A 22,568-nucleotide genomic window follows, 5' to 3' on the forward strand; every position below is an offset into this window, starting at 1 on the left:
GATTTGTGACCCAAGATGTGATCTATCCTGAAGAACGTTCTGTGTGCACTTGAAAAGAAAGTGTAATCTGCTGTTTTTGGATGGAATGTCCTACAAATATCAATTAAATCAATCTGGTCTATTGCATCATTTAAAGCTTGTGTTTCCTTATTAATTTTCTGTCTGGATGATCTGTCCATTGGTGTAAGTGAGGTGTTAAATTATCCCTCTGTTATTGTGTTACTGTCGATTTCTTCTTGTATAGCTGTTAGCATTTGCTTTATGTATTGAGGTGCTCCTATGTTGGGTGCATATATATTTATAATTGTTATATCTTCTTCTTGGATTGATCCCTTGATCATTATGTAGTGTCCTTCCTTGTCTCTTGTAACATTCTTTATTTTAAAGTCTATTTTGCCTGATATGAGAATTGCTACTCCAGCTTTCTTTTGATTTCCATTTGCATGGAATACCTTTTTCCATCCCCTCACTTTCAGCCTGTATGTGTCCCTAGGTCTGAAGTGGGTCTTTTGTAGACAGCATATATATATATATATATATATATATATATATATATATATATATATATATATATATATATATATATATATATATGTCTTGTTTTTGTATCCATTCAGTGAGCCTGTATCTTTTGGTTAGAGCATTTAACTCATTCACATTTAAGGTAATTATCAATATGTATGTTCCTATGACCATTTTCTTAATTGTTTTGGGTTTGTTTTTGTAGGTCCTTTTCTTCTCTTGTGTTTCCCATTTAGTGAAGTTCCTTTAGCATTTGTTGTAGAGCTGGTTTGGTGGTGCTGAATTCTCTTTGCTTTTGCTTATCTGTAAAGCTTTTGATTTCTCCATCAAATCTAAATGAGATCCTTGCTAGTTAGAGTAATCTTGGTTGTAGCTTCTTCCCTTTCATCACTTTAAATATATCGTGCCACTCCCTTCCAGCTTGTAGAGTTTCTGCTGAGAAATCAGCTGTTAACTTTATGGGAGTTCCCTTGTATGTTATTTGTCATTTTTCCCTTGTTACTTTTAATAATTTTTTGTCTTTAATTTTTGTCAGGTTGATTACTATGTGTCTCAGATTGTTTCTCCTTGCAATTATCCTGCCTGAGACTCTGCACTTCCTGGACTTGTGTGGCTCTTTCCTTTCCCAAGTTGGGGAAGTTTTCGACTATAAGCTCTTCAAATATTTTTTCGGGTCCTTTCTCTCTCTCTTCTTCTGGAACCCGTATAATGCAAAATGTTGGTGCATTTAATGTCACAGAGGTCTCTTAGGCTGTCATTTCTTTTCATTCTTTTTTCTTTATTCTGTTCCGTGGCATAAATTCCACCATTCTGTCTTCCAGGTCAGTTATCCGTTCTTCTGCTTCAGTAGATCTTTGCCTCCATTTTTTTCGAAGGTTCTGGATCATCTTCACTATCATTATTCTGAATTCTTTTACTGGAAGGTTGCCTATCTCCACTTCATTTAGTTGTTTTTCTGGGGTTTTATCTTGTTCCTTCATCTGGTACATAGCCCTCTGTCTTTTCATTTTGTCTGTCTTTCTCTGAATGTAGTTTTCATTCCACAGGCTGTAGGATTGCAGTTCTTCTTGCTTCTGCTGTCTGCCCTCTGGTGGATGAGGCTATCTAAGAGGGTTGTGCAAGCTTCCTGATGGGAGGGACTTGTGGTAGGTAGAGCTGGATGTTGCTCTGGTGGGCAGAGCTCAAACTTTAATCCGCTTGTCTGTTGATGCATGGGGCTGAGTTCCCACCCTGTTGTTTGTCTGGCCTGAGGTGTCCCCGCACTGGAGCTTACAGGCCCTTTGGTGGGGCTAATGGCGGACTCTGAGAGGGCTCACACCAAGGAGTGCTTCCCAGAACTTCTGCTGCCAGTGTCCTTGTCCCCACGGTGAGCCACAGCTCCTCCTGCCTCTGAAGGAGACCCTCCAACACTAGCAGGTAGGTCTGGTTCAGTCTCCCTTGGGATCACTGTTCCTTCCCCTGGGTCCCAATGCACACACTACTTTGTGTGCCCTCCAAGAGTGGAGTCTCTGTTTCCCACAGACCTGTCAAAGTCCTGCTATCAAACCCTGCTAGCCTTCAAAGTCTGATTCTCTGGGAATTCCTCCTCCCATTGCCAGACCCCCAGGTTAGGAAGCCGGACGTGGGGCTCAGAACCTTCACTCCAGTGGGTGGACTTCTGTGGTATAACTGTTCTCCAGTCTGTGAGTCACCCACCCAGCAGTTATGGGATTTGATTTTATTGTGATTGCGCCCCTTGTTCTGTCTCATTGCAGCTTCTCCTTTTTCTTTGGATGTGGAGTATCTTTTCTGGTGAGTTCCAGTCTTCCTGTCAATGATTGTGCAGCAGTTAGTTGTGATTCTGGTGTTCTCGCAAGACGAAGTGAGCACACATCCTTCTACTCTGCCATCTTGACTTAAACTCCTCTCAGCTCTATTTCTATTAATAGGAGAAGTTGTCAGATAAAAGAACATTAATTTCAGGACCAGTTATTTAGACTCATGTTAATAATGTTTAACACACTGTTCACAGTATACTAAAATATTCTGCTCACAAAACAGAGTTGGCAAAGTATCAGCATCAATCCAGCCTCAGTTGATTTACTGCCCTTCACACAAGAGATGTGTGTATTTCAACCAAAGTCTGAATTAAGTACATACTTGCTAAATGTCATATTTACAAGGTCAAAAACTAAACTCCCTCATCAAAAATGTTAAGGAATGAACATCTTAGAAGTATTTCTTAATAATTCAGGTTCCCAATAATGATGTCTTTAAAATTAGAAAGTAAAATTAAATTAGTAGTGTTCAAAGTTGTAACATAAGCAAATTAAATTGAAGAATTTTAATACTTAATTTCTTTAAATTTTATTATTTACCATACTTGTTCACCTGTAATAATGGACAAAATAATGACACTCAATTTAGCACTATTTGACCTACATGTTTAAGTTCTTATAGTGATGTATACTATTTGTATTTTTTAAATATCATTTGTAGTGACTGGTAAAAAATAATAAAGAATACATTTTTTGAAAAAAAATTGTATATGCTTTCTACATTTTTCCGTCACTGCATTGACACTCTAAGAAACATCTAAGGCATATGAATTCAGATTTTTTAGAAAAAATTACAAAAATGTATCTTAATTTAATTTTTTTCTTTTTTTAATTTTTAAAACATTCAATTTATTTAAACTAAAAACAAAAAAAACCCAGTTCATCCATTTCTCCCTTTTCCATCTACCCCAACCCCACCCCAACCTCTGGGGAACCAATCTGTTTTCTGTATCTATAAGCTTAGATTATCTATCTCTCTCTCCATCTTTCTATCAATATAGATAGATAGATAGATAATTTTAGATTCCACATATAAAAGAGATAATCAGGTACTTGTCTTACTCTGCCTGACTTATTTCACTTAGTATAATGTCCTTGAGGTCCATCCATCTTGTCACAAGTGGCAAGATTTCATTCTTTTTCATGGCTAAATAATATTCCGTTGTAGATATATATCACATCTTCTTTCATTCATCAATGGACACTTAGATTGTTTCCATGTCTTGTCTCTATAAATAATGCTACAATGAACATGGGGATATATGCATACATGCATGTGCATATATTTTTTTCAAATTAGTGTTTTCATTTTCTTCAGATAAATACCCAGAAGTGGAATTGCTGGGTCATACAGTAGTTCTATTTTTAATTTTTTGAGGAACCTCCATATTGTTTTCCATAGTAGCTGTGCCAATTTACATTCCCACCAACAGTATGCAAGGCTTCCCTTTTCTCCACATCTTTGTCAACACTCATTATTTCTAGTCTTTTTGATAACAGCCATTCTAATAGGTATGGGGTAATACCTCATTGTGTTCCCAGCATGCTTTTGATATGTAAACTAAGCAATCCAGAGCCATGCTTCCTTTATCTGGTCATACCACCCAGGAGGCAGTATTTCTCTGCCTTAATCATCCCAGGGCCAGGTAGCAGGTAACTAAGGACGAACTTAGAGCTTACAGACTGCCAAAATTTTTCAAACAAGCCAAACCTGACCTATTTACAATGCCCTGCCTTGCCTTTCTCTCAGAAAATCCAAGCCTACACACCCCCTCACCTCTGCCCCTTCTGGCTCCTGACCCATGCTAGTGCTTTCTCATGTTGCTCTTCATGTTATGTCTTGCCTTCTGTTTCTAGGGCCTATAAGTATAATAAACTTTGTTTTTCTGAGCTTCTCCTGGGTCTCTTCTTGTGGCTGTATCTGAATGACCATCACAGAACACAGAACATGATGTTTATGTTTCACTTGTTTTCGTGTTTTATACATGTAGTATTACTGCTAATTGTCCATCAGTATCTAGTCTCTCTTGCTACCTTTTAATAATAGGTAGTATTGGGTTTAGCTGGCCTGTGACTGCCTGGCTAGAGGTGACATTTCCTAGCCTCCCTTGCAGCTGGGTGTGGCCCTGTGATTAGGTTTTTGCCCAACTTATCACATAGATGAGAAATAAACTTGTTTTTGTTCATCTAAAAGTCAAAACTGGGAACAGCATCTAGGAAGTATATAGAAGTGAGTTTCAATTAAATATGGAAAATTACTTTCTAACAATGGCATTCTTTAGAGGTTACTGCCCTTCCAACACTATATCTTCTTTTCCATCAAAGGTTGGGTAACAACCTTTGCTCCAACAACAAGACGATTTCTAAACTGAATAAAACTTTGGAATATATGGACCTTAATGGTTCTTCCAGCCCTAGTATTCTACAATTCTAAGCCAGATAGGAAAAGAAAAGTTGCGACAAGGGAGAGAAAGTAGGAGGCAGGAAAAAAGAGCCAGACAGAATGAGGCAAAGGAAAGGAAGGGGTAAGGAAAAGGCAACTTTTAGAACCAAGGAATAGATTACTGGGAAATACATTGAGTACCTAGAAAAAATTTTCTTTAATTATCATTTTTATACAATATCAAATTTCACATATCCTTACCCTTTTTAAAAAACAAAGAAATAACCACAAAATCTTTCAAACAAATATATTTGAAAATCTAGAGGGCAAGCTCTAGATTCAGAGTATAGAAAAAAATTATGTCCCATGGTTGTGAGATTAATTTATTGGAATTGAAGATTCCTCTTATTCATCACCTATAGTAGTTTTAGATGATTTGATTGATTCATGTTATAATCATGGGGTAATTTACTATTCTAATTTATAACATGACATCTGTTGACATTCGCCATACTTATATTTAATCTGCACTTTACAGATTCTGTCACTTCACAGACATCTTAGTTAACAGTTCCCTGCAAGTTATTAGTAAGTTTAATTAAAGCAAATAAGGTAAAGGACTTTGTCACACTCACCCGTCTACTGTCTCTAGTGCCTAACACAATGCCATTATTATAAGTATGGCTCAGAAATACTTCTATGCAATGATCGTTTATTAGCCCCACTGTGTTGCTGCCAATGCCCTGGGCACTGGAAGCAGTGCAGCATGGTGGTTAAGATTGCAGGTTTCCACATCAGATGAGTCTGTGTTTGAATCCCTGCTCTTGATACTTAGTGTACCTCAGTTTTTTATACCTCACCTGTAAAATGAACAAAATAATAATACTTCCTTCCCAGGTGAAGACAGTAAGGTAATATGTACAATATGCTTAGCATAGCCTGGCATACTGTAAGTCCTCAATAAATGTTATTTATAAGTCAATCATGTAGTATCTATAAAATGATGTCAATAATACAACCATTCATATTATAACCTATGTACTATAATTCACTGAATAAATGTTCCATGAGGAAAGGACTTTTTGCCAATTTTTTTTTTTCATTACTGTATCTCCAGTGCCTAAAACAATGCCTGGAACATAGCAAGTACTAAAAAAAAGTATTTTAAATAAATAAATCAGTAATCACGACATATTTTTACATTAAAGTAATTTAATTTTCTTTATTACAGGCGTTCATTTCAAGAATTATAAACCACATGGACGAATGCTCTATTAAGATTAAACGAAGCAGGACTTCTAACATATGAAGATAATCTAGTTCCTTCCAAGATCCTGGCTTAGAAAGACAATATAGGCAATAACTACTTACAGTAAAATGCCTACCTTTATATAATCTAAATAATAAAATCTTCAAAGTGGCAATAAATGTGGCTGAGTTAATGAAGCATACCATTAAGACATTCCGAGAAGCCTTAACACATAAGAACTTGAAAACCCCAAATGATAAATTCTTGATATTCTTATTACTCTCAGGACTACACAAGACAAATTCTTTTAACAGAAGAAATTAAAATGCTAATGATTTCAATCTTATCTCCCAACAACATACCTTAGTAGTTCCTGATATATGGCAAAATAGCTTATGCACATTTGTTTTTCCATTCAGTCCTCCAGAAAATTTGCCAAAAGGTAGGGTTCCAGGTGAAACAAAAGAAAGAAAACGTGAAGAATTTGAATAACTCATAGGATTTATATTTAAGAACTATATAATGACTGTGCTGGAGATGTGAAAATAAAATGAACACCAAACACTTCTCTCTGCCAGATTTTCCTTCTCCCTTTTTCTCAGAACCCTCATTGCCTTTGAAGAACTGCTCCTCACCCTTCAAACTATGTGGTTCTGGCAGGGTTGGCAATGACAGTGTCACAGCCTCCTTACATACTGAAGCAGGAAGAAGAAATCTGCTTCCTTTAAGGTGGCTAAGTTAGGACTGTTGTAAATTTCCAATTGCCTGAGTCACCTCCCTCACCACCACCTCATAAAGGAAGCCCCTCTCTATAGGAGGAAAGAACAACACAGATGCACATAGATGTGGAAAGGATTTAGAGGCGAATGGGGGGGAGGGGTAGGACATGGAGGTGTAAGAAGAGAAAAGAGCAAGAGAGAAATACTTGTTGACATCACCTCTAATCTTTGGATTGAGGCAAACTGAAGGAGGCTAGTTAGTTCACCTGTGATCTTCTGAAGTATCTGAGCCAACAACTCTTTCTTTCTGATCAAATTTCCTTGAGTTGTATTTCTTTCACTTATAAATAAAAGAATTCTGATGAATACTGGAGACTTTCAATTTACTTAGTCACATAATATCTAGAGGCACAGTATAAATTTATAAATCAAAATATTTAAAGTCTTATAAATACTCAAGATTTTCAACTTGTTTTCAACTTTTGTTTTCTATTTTTAATGTTTTATGCATTTATATGATTAAAACTACAAAATATTTGGGTTTTACTCATTGAAACTATTCTCCTTGAGATGTGAATGTCCACACAATTTATAAGAGTGAAGAAAATAACTGATTAATTTTGAAGAAATTATCTTAGCAACTCAAGTTAATATAGTTATTAAGTTATCAGCAGAAGCAGCACAGGGATTAAAGAGCATGGACTTTAAAAACCAGACTTCTTGAATTCAAATTTAGACTCTGTTACTTACTAGCTGTGAAACCGTGGTTAAGTTATTCAACAGATATGTTTCCTCACCTGTAAAATGTACTATGGTATGGCTAAAGGATTTAACATGTGAAAAGTGCTTAGAATAGCAGTTGACACAATGTAAGCATTGTGTAAAGTCATTATTGCTGCTGTTGTTATCTAAAACAACTGATGCTCAATTAACAGATCTCAGGTGTCACCAGCATGACTTGGCAAAAACAATACAGTGCCTTAAAACGCCTCATTGATTGGCCTATTTTATCATCTCACACGTTGCTTCAAAGAAAAAAAATGAGGATCAGAACTGCCCAATAGATGCACAAAAGTTCAGGTGTACACATCCAAACTGATGAAGCATTTTAACAATGTCAGTAATGCCGAAGCCAAGAACAGCATGGTGGTTCCCTCTGCCACTTACCCTTTTTCCTCTAAGGGAAAGGAAAGCAAATGATCTGACTGGGAGCTTGGGACTTGAGACAGAAAGAACCTAATGCTGATTGCTTCTGCGTGTTTTCTATGACAATATGATGATATGTTCAAAAAAAAATTGTTGCACCGTGATTCTAGAGATCTCGTGCTCAAATATGCAGAGGACCAGGCATGCACTGTAACTATGAGAAGCACTCTGAGTGTAAGCAGTTAAATTCAAAATTGTAAAAACACACTGTAAGTAAAAAAACGGAAAAACCAAACCAAAACAAACAAACAAGAAAGACCAATCTGCTGGTCATATTCAGCTATTTAGATGCTGGTTATATACTCAGAGGTGAATAGTGACTTCACCTGGGTAGTAATATTACAGCTGATTTTTATTTGTGTATGTGCCTTTTATTATTTCCTAAGTGTTTCACAATGTATATGATTTCCTTTTATCATCAAAGGAGAAAAGTACACAAAATATGTGTTTTTTATTTTTAAAAAAGTATAGGTTCAGTGACTCAGCTACACCTAACTGAATTTGCTAATTTGTTACATCTAAGAAAATCATAAAACAAGCTTTGTGATAAGAGGACAGAAATGAATAAGCACTTTAAGGAACAACTTTTACCAAAAGAAAGAGAGAGAAATCTGTGGATAAGGTTAATTTGAGGAGGTGAAGTACATACTTAGATGACTGGCTGTCACAGAGGAAGTCCAATATAGCATTTTCACCAGGCAAAACGTGAAGGGATTCAAATACACTGAATGTGGTAAGTGCTTTTTAAGAGTGGTAAAATTATATTTAACAATCCAAAATGACTGTCTTTAAAGCTATAGCCATGCAGTTTGTTTCTAAACCATAATCCCTGACTGAGCATCTTTACAGATATCAATATTGTCTGCCCAGCACAGTAAGGGCCAGAAGAATCCATACACCCTTGTCTGGACTTTGTGTAGAAACGGGTGATGCCCTGGATGGAGTTAAATAGATGGCTTTAAATTTTAAAAGTTTCAAGTTTAAAACAAATGCTTTTGAACTCATAACTCATCACATTAGGAAATTACCTTCTACACTTTGTTTGCTTGTTAACTCAAAGACAAAGTCTATAAAATGTAAGGGGTGTGTGTGTGTGTGTGTGTGTGTGTGTGTGTATGTGTGTATGTGTGTGTGTGTGTGTGTATAGAACTTACTTAGTGGAGTTGAACTAGAATCAAAAGTATCCTAAAAAAACTTTGGGTGTCATAACTACACTAGAAGCTCTCTATAATTTTGAGACCCGTGAGACTAGTTTCATGAAAAAAAACCAATCATGATGAATTTAAATCAGGAAGTGGGTCAGCCTTAAGGAAATATATTCTCAATCACCTGTGTGATTCTGTATTTCAGTGGAAATGCACAGTCTACCTACTTTAACGCTTCTAACTTCGTATGAGGTCTACAATAATAAATACGGGAGGGACTCATGCATATTTTTCAAACCAAATAGAATGAGAGTTTAGTGATTTTTTTTAACATCTTTATTGGAGTATAATTGCTTTATGAGTTTAATGATTTTTAAAACTATTTGGAAAGTTAGCCTAAAGCAGTGAGCAGCTTGTGTATATTAAAAGAGAACTTACGGGACTTCCCTGGTGGCACAGCGGTTAAGAATCTGCCTGCCAATGCAGGGGACACGGGTTCGAGCCCTGGTCCGGGGAGATCCCACATGCCGTGAAGCAACTAAGCCCGTGTGCCACAACTACTGAGCCTGTGCTCTAGAGCCTGCAAGCCACAACTACTGAGCCTGTGTGCCACAGCTACTGAAGCCCACGTGCCTAGAGCCTGTGCTCTGCAACAAGAGAAGCCACTGCAATGAGAAGCCCGCACACCTCAAGGAAGAGTAGCGCCTATTTGCCACAGTGAGAGAAAGCCTGTGCACAGCAATGGAGACCCAACACAGCCAAAAATAAATAAAATAAATTTATTTAAAAAAAAGAAAAGAGAGAACTTACGGGCAGAGTTCCACCTCCAGGTGCTGTTTAGTCTTGCTGTTCAAACAAAAATGATTCAACAACTGCAAATAAAAAACAATCATCATATTGAGAAATTTAATCCACAAAGAGTCAAGAAAGGAAACATTTCTAAAGAGTCACATTCTGAAGAATGGAAATCCAGTATCTTATAAAATTAAAGTTTTATATTCAACATTACAGCAAACTATTTCAGAAAACTTGATGAATATTCTCAGGACCTTGTGAATATTAAAAGTTAATTTATATGTTGTCCATACAAAGTAACGTTTCAATTGTATCCCGAAGTGATTTCATTGAAACATTAATTCCGCAGAATTTCTACAGATAGTAGGTATTAAATGTGGGAGGCAGCTTAGAATAGTAGTTGACTTCAAATTGTGCCTAAGCCACTATGTAAGCTTGGACAAATTTCTCAAATGCTTTATGCTTCAGTTTCCTAATCTGTCAAATGCAGGTAAAAATGATATCTACGTCATAGGACTAATATATGAAGTTTTTAGAATAGTGTCTGGCACATAGTAAGTACTCAATAAATTCTAGTTGCTATTGTTGTTATTAGTATTACTGAAAAGTAGAAAATATGTTTATGTATGTTGGGTTAATAATATGAAACAGATTTCTCTTCTGAAGGATTTGGGAATTACTAATATGCTAATATTCATAGTGACTCTCCAAGGGACAAATAGAGTTTGCAGTGTTTTCTAAACATTTTTCACTGGAAGCTTTTTTTTTCCCCTCAGCATATTTTTCAAAATTAATGTCAATGAACAGACTTGAGGGATTAAATAAATAAAAAGAGAATTTCAAAAAGAATTTTTTAAAAGATAATACAAACGAATTCATCTACTGTAATCAATCTAGTAAGGAATTTAAAAAATTCCAGTTCTAAAACCAGACAACTTGGCCTTTTGAGTACCAGCTCCATTACTTATGCACTGAGTGATCACAGGCAAGATAATGACCTTCTCTGGGCCTCTGCTTCCTCATTTGTAAAATGGTGATAGTAACAATACCTATCTCACAGGATTGCAGTGAGGATTAAATGGAACAGTACTTATAAAGTGTTTGCCAGAATGTGGTCAAGCAGGGGACAGAGATTCTACTCAGGGCATCCTGTGCACTGGCATGTCTCCATTCTTCTACGTCCACATCCAACATGACCTTCTGATGCCACATGAGACTTGAGAAGAGAATTCAGAATGTCTCCAAGTATTTCTGATTAAGGACACATTATTGCTAGTATAAGATTTTCTTGAGCGATAACATAAATTCCAACCATAAAAGTCCATGGCATAATAAATCATTCACCTTCTCGGAGCCTTCATGACTGAGCCCTGCTGGGACTGTGCCATTACCAAGACTTTGGGGGCCAAAGGAAGCTGCTCAGACAGATCCTGTATCTTCTCCTGCTCTGTGTGTGCTTGCTTCTGCCAGATTTCTGTATTCTTTGTCATTACAAATTGGGCAATTAATATAATTTATTATATTGGGGTTTGAGTGGCACAGGGGAAGGGGGTTCTTTCTATTTGTAGCTAAACAGAAATATTACAGCAAAACAGTGCCTCAACATAAGCACAAAATGAATATTAATTGTTAGCTATCATTCCCATTCAGAGGTGGACCCAAGGTTTATGGTGCCAGAAGCTTAACAATGTGGGAGGACCCTGTCTGAAAAAAATTCAAAATTATCAAAACAAAAGTAGACACAGGACATTAGAAGGGAACCATGCAAGTAAGGGGCCCTGAAGCGTAAGTTTCATTAGCTTTATAGTAAATCCACTCAGGGAACAGAAAAGACATGTTCTTGCCTTTTAGGAGTTTTAAAGATAATAAGGAAAACAGACATTACCTAAGAATTGAAACAGCAGTCAAAAATAATAGAGGAAATTCAATTTGGGGTTATGCAAATGTCATGAAGCAGTATATAATAAATTTTTTGATGAATGGCACAGCATAGATATATTATAGGAGTTCAAAAGACTGAGTAATCACCAAGAACTGGATTATCTTAGAAGTCTTCACAAAGGAGGTAACATTTTAGTCAGGTTGAAAAGGGAGGATTTGGGTAGGCAGAAAGGAAGGGAAATTCTATGTGTTCAAAGGTTCAAATCGTTTAAGTTAGAATGAGCAGACCTGCTTGGTTGAGGCAGAGGTTTCTGGAAGAACGGTAATTGAACACAGTTTGAACAGGAGCCAATCAAAGGCCTTGGACAGCAGTCTAACAATTTTGGGCTTAACCTTGCAAGCAAAACGGAGCTATTAATCTTCTTCAAAAAATGTAGTGACATAATCAAAGTGGTGTTTTAGGACCACCAGCCAGGTCACTGTGTGTGGAATAAGCAGGATCAGGGAGATGCTGGGAGCAGAAACCCGTCGGAAACCATGTACTGTGACGCTGGGAGCAGAAACCCGTAGGAAACCATATACTGTAACAGTCTAGACAGTCCTCAGGAAGTCATGCTGAGGATGGCAATGAAGGGACATACTCAAGGGATACCCCCAAAGAACAATCAGCAGGATTTGATAACTGTTTGTGGGGACAAAAAAATGAAGAGGTCAATGATGACATCAGGATCTCACAGCTGGTAACTTGGAGAATAACAGAAACTGGAAAGTCAGAAATAAAAGTGATTGTGTATAAAGACAAGTTCAGATTCAGGTGTGAGAAGTTTGGGATAAAGAAAGGGTATGTTCAGGTTTTCATGTCCACAACAAAGTGGTAAATATGGTTTCAAGAGAGATTCTGGAGAAAGAATTTCTACTCATTAAATTCTAGTAGTTGAAGAAATGAAAATTTTTAAAAAGGACAATAGCATATCTTGGAAGGTTCTGGATCTGGAGTCAAGAGGCCTCAGATGTAGACACAGGTATGTTTAAGGTAGCCAGACTTCTAGACTCCTCACAGGCAGAGTTCCAATACACTATGATTCCATGAAAAGTTTACCTTATTTTCCCTAACTTATTCAATGAAATCCGTAAATTACTAAAACATAAAATATCTGGATGAAAACTCTTTCTCAAAATATATAGCTATATTTTTAGAAATAAGAATCACAAAACTACCAAAAAGTATTTTAAAGGTACAGTTTTATAGTTCCTAGAACTTAGAGAACACTGTCAATTTAAATTTAAGGATGCATGCTTTACAAATGCCATTAAATACCTGAAACAAATCAATTGTCTATATTTATTACTTGAACTAACATTTTCACATGAATTGTTAATACTGTTTCATAGATAATTTTCTTAAATACCTACCAGATATAGACTGTTCATTCCAAAGATCTCAGTTCCAGGTCACACAGTTTTTGACCTCATCTTTCCACGTCACTGCATTTTCAGATACGTGGGATGAGTAGCATGAGGTATTTGGAAACTCTGAGAGGATTAACAGATATTGTAAGAGAGCACTGCCACAACATGTGCTCTCTATTTCTCTCAGCTTTGGTACTCAAAATAGAAAATTTCTCACCTTCATGCTCCATCAAAAGGCAGTCCTGCTTCGCCTGGTAGTGCTGGGGATCATCAAAGAAAGGATCATTCACTTTCATCAGTTAGCCTTGGACCCCAGAATCAAACTTGAGAGTCACAGGGCTCTGTAGCACTGGTAAACTGCGCCATGTTGTGGTAACTCTATATTCCAACTGTCAAAATAAAACAGAAAAGCAAATCCCATGGTATACGTAAAGCAACGTCTTTCTTGCTTCCTCGGTCTTGATCAAATTAAACTGAAATAACATTTTTTACTAATATCCTCGAGGCAATGAATACCCCATTACATTTTAAGGAATTATATTAATTGTAGTAAGACATTTTTGTGCTGTATTCACGCACAGCAAAATTTGTACAAAAAATATTTTGAGGAATGGCTTTTTGTGACTTAATACACAGGTACTTTTATTTATGTAGTATTTACAATGTTTAATGATGTGAATTTGCTTTTATTCATTTGTTGGGGAAGCAGAAAACTTTCCTTTACTCTCCTAGGTTCTGCCGGCTGGTCTAAGAATTAAATTGACATGAGACAAATTAAAAGGAGAAAATGAAACTTAATTTTTTACATATGGGAACCCCACATACGTGAGAGGTTCAAAGACCAAAAGGTAAAATGACGTATAGATGCCATCCTGAGCTAAGCAATGGGATAGGGGCCCAGGGCTTCCAAGGATAGGAGGGTCAGTCACAGGACAGTAAGAAGAAAAGCAGAAGTTTGATAATTAGATGTTTGCCCTGCCATATAGATGGGGCCACTTAGATAAAATTTATCTCTGGTAATAAATCTTTTCTGGGAAAAATTCCTAATTCAAATTCTACTGCCTTTCTCTAGTTAAGAGAAAGGCAGTAGTTTCTCTTGAACCTGCAGGGACTCAATTGCCCCCAGCTCAAAACAATCTTCATACAAAAGTGACACATTCTGAGGAGGCTCATTCCGAACCCCTACACATTCCATAAATAATTTTTGAGATCGTATTATGTGTGTAGCTTCTCACTAGGTTCTGCAGAGAAAATTCAAAGTAGAAGATGTAACCCCTGCCCTAAAAGAACATATAATCTTTATAATCAGAAAGAAAGACAAAATGCACATCTAAAAACCAATGAACAGTTCAACGAAGCATAGATTTAGAACCTGGCTGGATAACACAGAAAAGTAATAGAAAGACGGAGATAAATATAGGTTGGAGTAGTAAGAAAATGCCTCCTGGGACTTGAGCTGCATATGAAAGGAAAATACATATGTTGAATATAACTATCTGGGATAGTTTATTCTGGGTATTTATTTTATCTACTTCAAGTTTTTTGAGAACAGGAAATAATGATGTCAGTTAGTCAGCATTTATTATTCACAGCCCATGCTAGCTTCTGACTTCTATGTATCCCCCCAAAATGTAATATTAGAATGTTGTTCTTACCTGGGTATACATTAAATGCTTATTAAGTGTTAATCAATTAATAAAACAAACATTTCTCGTATAACCACCATCTGCCTTTTCTGTCCTAGATGTTAGAACTCCAAAAACAAGACACTTCCCTTGCCCTTAGGTAACTCACAATCTGGGGGAAAAGAGAACTGTGAACAACATGTGAGAAAACTGTGAAAGTGCTGTAACAGAAGTATGGGAGCACAGAGCAGGAAGCCTCTAGTTCTGACTGCGGGGATTAGAAGAGTAGATAGTGTCAGCAAAGACTTCACAGAAGTTACAACTGAAAGATGTGCTGGAACAGAACGGGAAAGGACACAAGTGTGATTATGAATGGAGAAAATTGCTTGTTAAAAGCAGCATAAGGAGCATGGTGGGTGATGGGGGGATATACTGAGAGAAATGATGCTGGAAGAGGGTGAAGATCCTGGGGCTAACATTAGAGTTTATGCTGAAGCTATGGTAAAACAAGGTCCAGTTCTAAGCAGAGAATTTACTGACAAGGTTTATGTTTTAAAAGAATTACTCTGAAGGATGTCTAGAAGAACAAAAATACTCTAAGAAATTTGGAGTCTTATTCAAAATTTAATTTTCTATTCCAATTTCCCCTAATTAAACTGGTAAGTCTTTGTTTTCAAAGTTATACTCTTTATTTCAAATGATTCTGTGAAACGTCTGTAAGAGAAAAGGATCTTAAAGAATGGAATTGAACTCAATTCAGTAACAATGGGACTCTTTATTCCCTCTCTACAACATAATACTTCTTGAATCTCCTACTGTTAGGTACACTCATGCATTCTCAATTACTCATTTCTCATTCTGTAAAGAAAATTAACCAAAGTGATTCTGATGGAAGGAGAGAAAGCAAAAATTTGAGCCAGTAATAAATTAGTGTAAACATTGAATGCTATAGGTTTAAACAGCCATTTAGAAAACTATCTCATTATAAGAGCAAAAGAAATTTATCCATATATTCAGTGGTATGATTGTTCTTTTGCTCCTATATATTCTCAAGTTATGTCTAGCTCTGAGCTACTTTTGCTTAGAAAAAGAGTTAGAACAATTTTTTAAATGTATTATGTTGAAGGTTTTTTTCCTTTTCTTATAAATAGATTATGTTCTTTCTAATATTCCAAAATGGTCAAAGGCATTCTTCTGGCAACTTGGAAATTTCAGTAAAAATATCACCTTCAGTAAAAATTTAAAATGTCAAAATAATCATAATTTTGTAGGAAATTTTAGTTGTTTTGTTATATAGTTTAGGAAGATCAAATAACAATAAGAAAATTTATGGAACAAAATGAAATTAATATGTGTGGACAAGAAGCACAAATTTTCTACTCTAGTATTCAAATGTTCTCTGGTCTGAAACTTTTGAAGAGAGCTATCTATTTTATTAAACCCACTTTGTATATAAAGAAAAGCTTAAATGCAAAAACAAAACAAAACAATACAAAAACTCCACAACACCATACACAACAGTTTTAGGTACCTTTATGCTCAACTGCTGATGTAATTATGATGTAGCCCCTTGCCTAAAATAGCTTGATGTTTACCAAATTCTCAACTGTTTAAAGTCTTTTTTCTGTTAAATTTATGAAATTCCCATTTGATGCCAGCACTACAAAGAACAGAATCTGGACTGATGAGTTTTGTTTTGTTTTAATCAGATTTCCACAAAGGAATATTATATCACCTGTAGTAACAGAGAGACGTTATTTGGCCAAAAACGCTATAACTCCTAAAAGGTAAAACTACGTTTTTTCTAAACTGGAAGAAATAAACTTCTAAAGTCAATAAAGAGCAAATAACACTCTTAACAGGCATGTTCTATTGAGCATATAAACTTTTACTGTTAGATTTCTTTTTTAAAAGTCCCTATAGGAAAATCACCAATGATTTTCAAGTGATAATAGGAAACCATTATAGGGGTCCCAGAAGAAAAAGAGAAAAAGAAAGGGACTGAGAAAATATTTGAAGAGATTATAGTTGAAAACTTCCCTAAATTAGGAAAGGAAATAGTCAATCAAGTCCTGGAAATAAAGAGAGTCCCATACAGGATAAATGCAAAGAGAAGCACGCCAAGATACATATTAATAAAACTATCAAAAATTAAATGCAAACAAAAAATATTAAAAGCAGCAAGGGAAAAACAACAAATAACATACAAGGGAATGTCCATAAGGTTAACAGCTGATCTTTCAGCAGAAACTCTGCAAGCCAGAAGGGAGTGGCAGGACATATTTAAAGTGATGAAAGGGAAAAACCTACAACCAAGATTACTCTACACAGCAAGAATCTCATTCAGATTTGACAGAGAAATTAAAACCTTTACAGAAAAGCAAAAGCTAAGAGCATTCAGCAACACCAAACCAGCTTTACAACAAATGCTAAAGGAACTTCTCTAGGCAGGAAACACAAGAGAAGGAAAAGACGTACAATAACAAACCCCAAACAATTAAGAAAATGGTAGTAGGAACATACATATCGAGGACTACCTTAAATGTAAATGGATTAAACGCTCCAACCAAACGACATAGACTGGCTGAATGGATACAAAAACAAAACCCATATATATGCTGTCTACAAGAGATCCACTTCAGACCTGGGGACACATACAGACTGAAAGTGAGGGGATGGAAAAAGGTATTCCATGCAAATGGAAATCAAAAGAAAGCTGGAGTAGCAACTCTCATATCAGACAAAATAGACTTAAAAAAAAAGACTATTACAAGAGACAAAGAAGAACACTACATAATGATCAAGGGATCATTCCAAGAAGATATAACAATTGTAAATATTTATGCACCCAACATAGAAGCACCTCAATACATAAGGCAAATGCTAACAGCCATAAAAGGGGAAATCGACAGTACCACAATCAGAGTAGGGAACTTTAACACTCCACTTTCACCAATGGACAGATCATCCGAAATGAAAATAAATAAGGAAACATAAGCTTTAAATGATACATTAAACAAGATGGACTTAATCGATATTTATAGGACATTCCAACCAAAAACAGCAGAATACACTTTCTTCTCAAGTGCTCATGGAACATTCTCCAAGATAGATCATAACTTGGGTCACAAATCAAGCCTTGGTAAATTGAAGGAAATTGAAATTATATCAAGTATCTTTTCTGACCACAACGCTATGAGACTGAATATCAAATACAGGAAAAAATCTGTAAAAAATACAAATACATGGAGGATAAAAACTATATTACTTAATAACCAAGAGATAACTGAAGAAATCAAACAGGAAATCAAAAAATACCTAGAAACAAATGACAACGAAAACATGATGACCCAAAACCTAAGGATGCAGCAAAAGCAGTTCTAAGAGGGAAGTTTATAGCAGTACAATCCTACCTCAAGAATCAAAAAACATCTCAAATAAACAACCTAACCTTGCACCTAAAACAATGAGAGAAAGAAGGACAAAAAAACCCCAAAGTTAGCAGAAGGAAAGAAATAAAGATCAGACCAGAAAAAAATGAAAAAGAAATGAAGGAAACAATAGCAAAGATGAATAAAACTAAAAGCTGGTTCTTCGAGAAGATAAACAAAATTGATAAAACATTAGCCAGACTTATCAAGAAAAAAAGGGAGAAGACTCAAATCAATAGAATGAGAAATGGAAAAGGAGAAGTAACTGACACTGCAGAAATAAAAAAGATCATGAGAGGGCTTCCCTGGTGGTGCAGTGGTTGAGAGTCAGCCTGCCGATGCAGGAGACATGGGTTCATGCCCCGGTCTGGGAAGATCCCACATGCCGCAGAGCGGCTGGGCCCGTGAGCCATGGCCCCTGAGGCTGCGCGTCCGGAGCCTGTGCTCCGCAACAGAAGAGGCCACAGCAGTGAGAGCCCGCGTACCGGAAAAAAAAAAAAAAAAAAAAAAGATCATGAGAGATGACTACAAGCAGCTATATGCCAATAAAATGGGCAACCTGGAAAAAATGGACAACTTCTTAGAAAAGCACAACCTTCCGCGACTGAACCAGGAAAAAATAGAAAATATAAACAGATCAAACACAAGCACTGAAATTGAGACTGTGATTAAAAATCTTCCAACTAACAAAAGCCCAGGACCAGATGGCTTCACAGGCGAATTCTATCAAACATTTAGAGAAGAGCTATCTATCCTAACACCTATCCTTCTCAAACTCTTCCAAAATATAGCAGAGGGAGGAACACTCCACACTCATTCAATGAGGCCACCATCTCCCTGAAACCAAAACCAGACAAAGATGACACAAAGAAAGAAAACTATAGGCCAATATCCCTGATTAACATAGATGCAAAAATCCTCAACAAAATACTAGCAAACAGAATCCAACAGCACATTGAAAGGATCATACATCATGATCAAGTGGGCTTTACTCCAGGAATGCAAGGATTCTTCAATATATGCAAATCAATCAATGTGATACACCATATTAACAAATTGAAGGAGAAAAACCATATGATCATCTCAATAGATGCAGAAAAAGTGTTTGAAAAAATTCAACACTGATTTATGATAAAAACCCTCCAGAAAGTAGGGATAGAGGGAACTTACCTCAACATAATAAAGGCCATATATGACAAATCCACAGCCAACATCATGCTCAATGGAGAAAAACTGAAACCATTTCCTCCAAGATCAGGAACAAGACAAGATTGTCCACTCTCACCACTATTATTCAACATAGTTCTGGAAGTTTTAACCACAGTAATCAGAGAAGAAAAAGAAATAAAAGGAATCCAAAATGGAAAAGAAGAAGTAAGGCTGTCACTGTGTGCAGATGACATGATACCATACACAGAGAATCCTAAAGATGCTACCAGAAAACTACTAAAGCTAATCAATGAATTTGGTAAAGTAGCAGGATACAAAATTAATGCACAGAAATCTGTTGCATTCCTATACACTAATGATAAAAAATCTGAAAGAGAAATTAAGGAAACACTCCCATTTACCACTGCAACAAAAATAATAAAATACCTAGGAATATACTTACCTAAGGAGACAAAAGACCTGTATGCAGAAAACTATAAGACACTGATGAAAGAAATGAAAGATGATACAAACAGATGGAGAGATATACCATGTTCTTTGATTGGAAGAATCAATTTTGTGAAAATGACTATCTTACCCAAAGCAATCTACAGATTCAATGCAATCCCTATCAAAATACCAATGGCATTTTTCATACAACTACAACAGAAAGTTTCACAATTTGTATGGAAACACAAAAGACCCTGAATAGCCAAAGCAATCTTGAGAAAGAAAAACGGAGCTGGAGGAATCAGGCTCCCTGACTTCAGACTATACTACAAAGCTACAGTAATCAAGACAGTATGGTACTGGCACAAAGGCAGAAATATAGATTAATGTTATAGGATAGAAAGCCCAGAGATAAACCCACACACATATGGTTACATAATTTACGAAAAAGGAGGCAAGAACATACTATGGAGAAAAGACAGCCTCTTCAATAAGTGGTGCTGGGAAAACTCGACAGCTACATGTAAAAGAATTAAATTAGAACACTCCGTAACACCACACACAAAAATAAACTCAAAGTGGATTAAAGACCTAAATGTAAGGACAGACACTATAAAACTCTTAGAGGAAAACATAGGCAGAACACTCTATGACAAATCACAGCAAGATCCTTTTTGACCCACCTCCTAGAGAACTGGAAATAAAAACAAAAATAAACAAATGGGACCTAATGAAACTTAAAAGCTTTTGCACAGCAAAGGAAACCATAAACAAGATGAAAAGACAACCCTCAGAATCAGAGAAAATATTTGCAAATGAAGCATCTGACAAAGTATTAATCTCCAAAATTTACAAGCAGCTCATGCAGCTCAACATCAGAAAAACAAACAACCCAATCCAAAAATGGGCAGAAGACCTAAATAGACCTTTCTCCAAAGAAGATATACAGATTGCCAACAAACACATGAAAGGATGCTCAACATCACTAATCATTAGAGAAATGCAAATCAAAACTACAGTGAGGTATCACCTCACACCAGTCAGAATGGCCATCATCAAAAAACCTACAAACAATAAATGCTGGAGAGGGTGTGGAGAAAAGGGAACCCTCTTGCACTGTTGGTGGGAATGTAAATGGGTACAGCCACTATGGAGAACAGTATGGAGGTTCCTCAAAAAACTAAAAATAGAACTACCATACGACCCAGCAATCCTACTACTGGGCATGTACCCTGAGAAAACCATATTTCAAAAAGAGTCATGTACCACAATGTTCATTGCAGTTCTATTTACAATAGCCAGGTCATGGAAGCAACCTAAGTGTCCATCGAAAGATGAATGGATAAAGAAGATGTGGCACATACATACAATGGAATATTACTCAGCGATAAAAAGTAACGAAATTGAGTTATTTGTAGTGAGTTGGATGGATCTAGAGACTGTCATACAGAGTGAAGTAAGTCAGAATGAAAAAAATAAATACCGTATGCTAACACATATATATGGGACCTAAAAAAAGGTTGTGAAGAACCTAGGGGGAGGACAGGAATAAAGACGAAGATGTAGAGAATGGACTTCAGTACACAGGGAGGGAGAAGAGTAAGGTGGGACGAACTGAAAGAGTGGCATGGACTTATATATACCACCAAATGTAAAACAGATAGCTAGTGGGAAGCAGCTGCATAGCACAGGGAGATCAGCTTGGTGCTTTGTGACCACCTAGAGAGGTGGGATAGGGAGGATGGGAGGGAGACGCAAGAGGGAGGAGATATGGGGTATATGTATATGTATAGCTGATTCACTTTGTTATAAAGCAGAAACTAACACACCATTGTAAAGCAATTATACTCCAATAAAGATGTTTAAAAAAAAAAAAAAGGAAACCAAGCTGCATTAAAGGTAGGGCTAGGTTGTATCAAATTACAGAATTTTATTTCTAGGTTTTCTACCCATACCTATAAGGGTAAAAAGTTACATAGAGTTAACACAATTATGTCAAGTCAATGGAATCAATGTAAATACACAGTCCGGCTAACCAGGCTACAATCTCCTTACTGTATCATTTCTTCAATTACAGGGCTTAAAATTTTTGCCCAGCCCTTTTCAAATAAGTACTTCTATTCTCTACCTTGCCTATGTAGACACAGCCCTAAAAGAAAGCCAGTAATTTATGTAGGCTTCTATAGTCATTTTTTATCCTTCTGATAAGTATCTTTGAAGTTATATTTTTTCAGACCTAATACACTACTACTGAGTCATGATCCTTTTTTTAAGATTTAATTGTAGATGGGAAAAAAAGTGATAAAATCAAACTGATCCTTATAGGGGAATCAGTTTATATTTTATAAAGTATATGAAGTATCAACAAAATAGATTAGCTTTATTTAATAAGGTCTAAACATAGCTAATATTTTATATGTGTATTAAAATCATAGGTTACTATTTTGAATTTGTGAAAATATGCATATATTTAGCTATTACCACAAAGTTGCTTTATAGAAGAAAATGGTGAGGCTGTTTATAATCTGAATTTATTCATCTGAAATATAAATATATAAAAGCATATATGTATGTATATATCAGGTAATCTAGTAATTCTATACTTTCACATATTTATCAAATTTAAATACGACTTAATGCATAGCATTTTTACTCCCATTAAGATATAAGACAATATTTAAGTTTTAATTATACCTTACTTATGAGCAAGACATAGAACAAAACAGGAAATATAAGGCTTAGAATTATATAAGGTATCCTATCTACATTCTCGCAATTAATACAGT

General features: G+C 36.0%; 1 protein-coding gene across 5 annotated transcripts in view; it reads right to left on the bottom strand.

Moving 5' to 3' along the window:
* Positions 1–22,568, bottom strand: part of C4H4orf33 (chromosome 4 C4orf33 homolog) — a 90,133-nt gene that overhangs the window by 19,992 nt on the left and 47,573 nt on the right. For all 5 annotated transcript variants that reach the window (XR_010942853.1, XR_010942852.1, XR_010942854.1 and 2 more), the window contains 2 exons: positions 13,345–13,516; positions 9,852–9,913 (listed from right to left, as the gene is read on the bottom strand). The gene's annotated coding sequence lies outside the window, so the exon portion shown is untranslated. The remainder of the gene's footprint in view (positions 1–9,851; positions 9,914–13,344; positions 13,517–22,568) is intronic.

The sequence above is a fragment of the Pseudorca crassidens genome, chromosome 4 (assembly GCF_039906515.1).
Source record: "Pseudorca crassidens isolate mPseCra1 chromosome 4, mPseCra1.hap1, whole genome shotgun sequence".
Taxonomy (NCBI): domain Eukaryota; kingdom Metazoa; phylum Chordata; class Mammalia; order Artiodactyla; family Delphinidae; genus Pseudorca; species Pseudorca crassidens.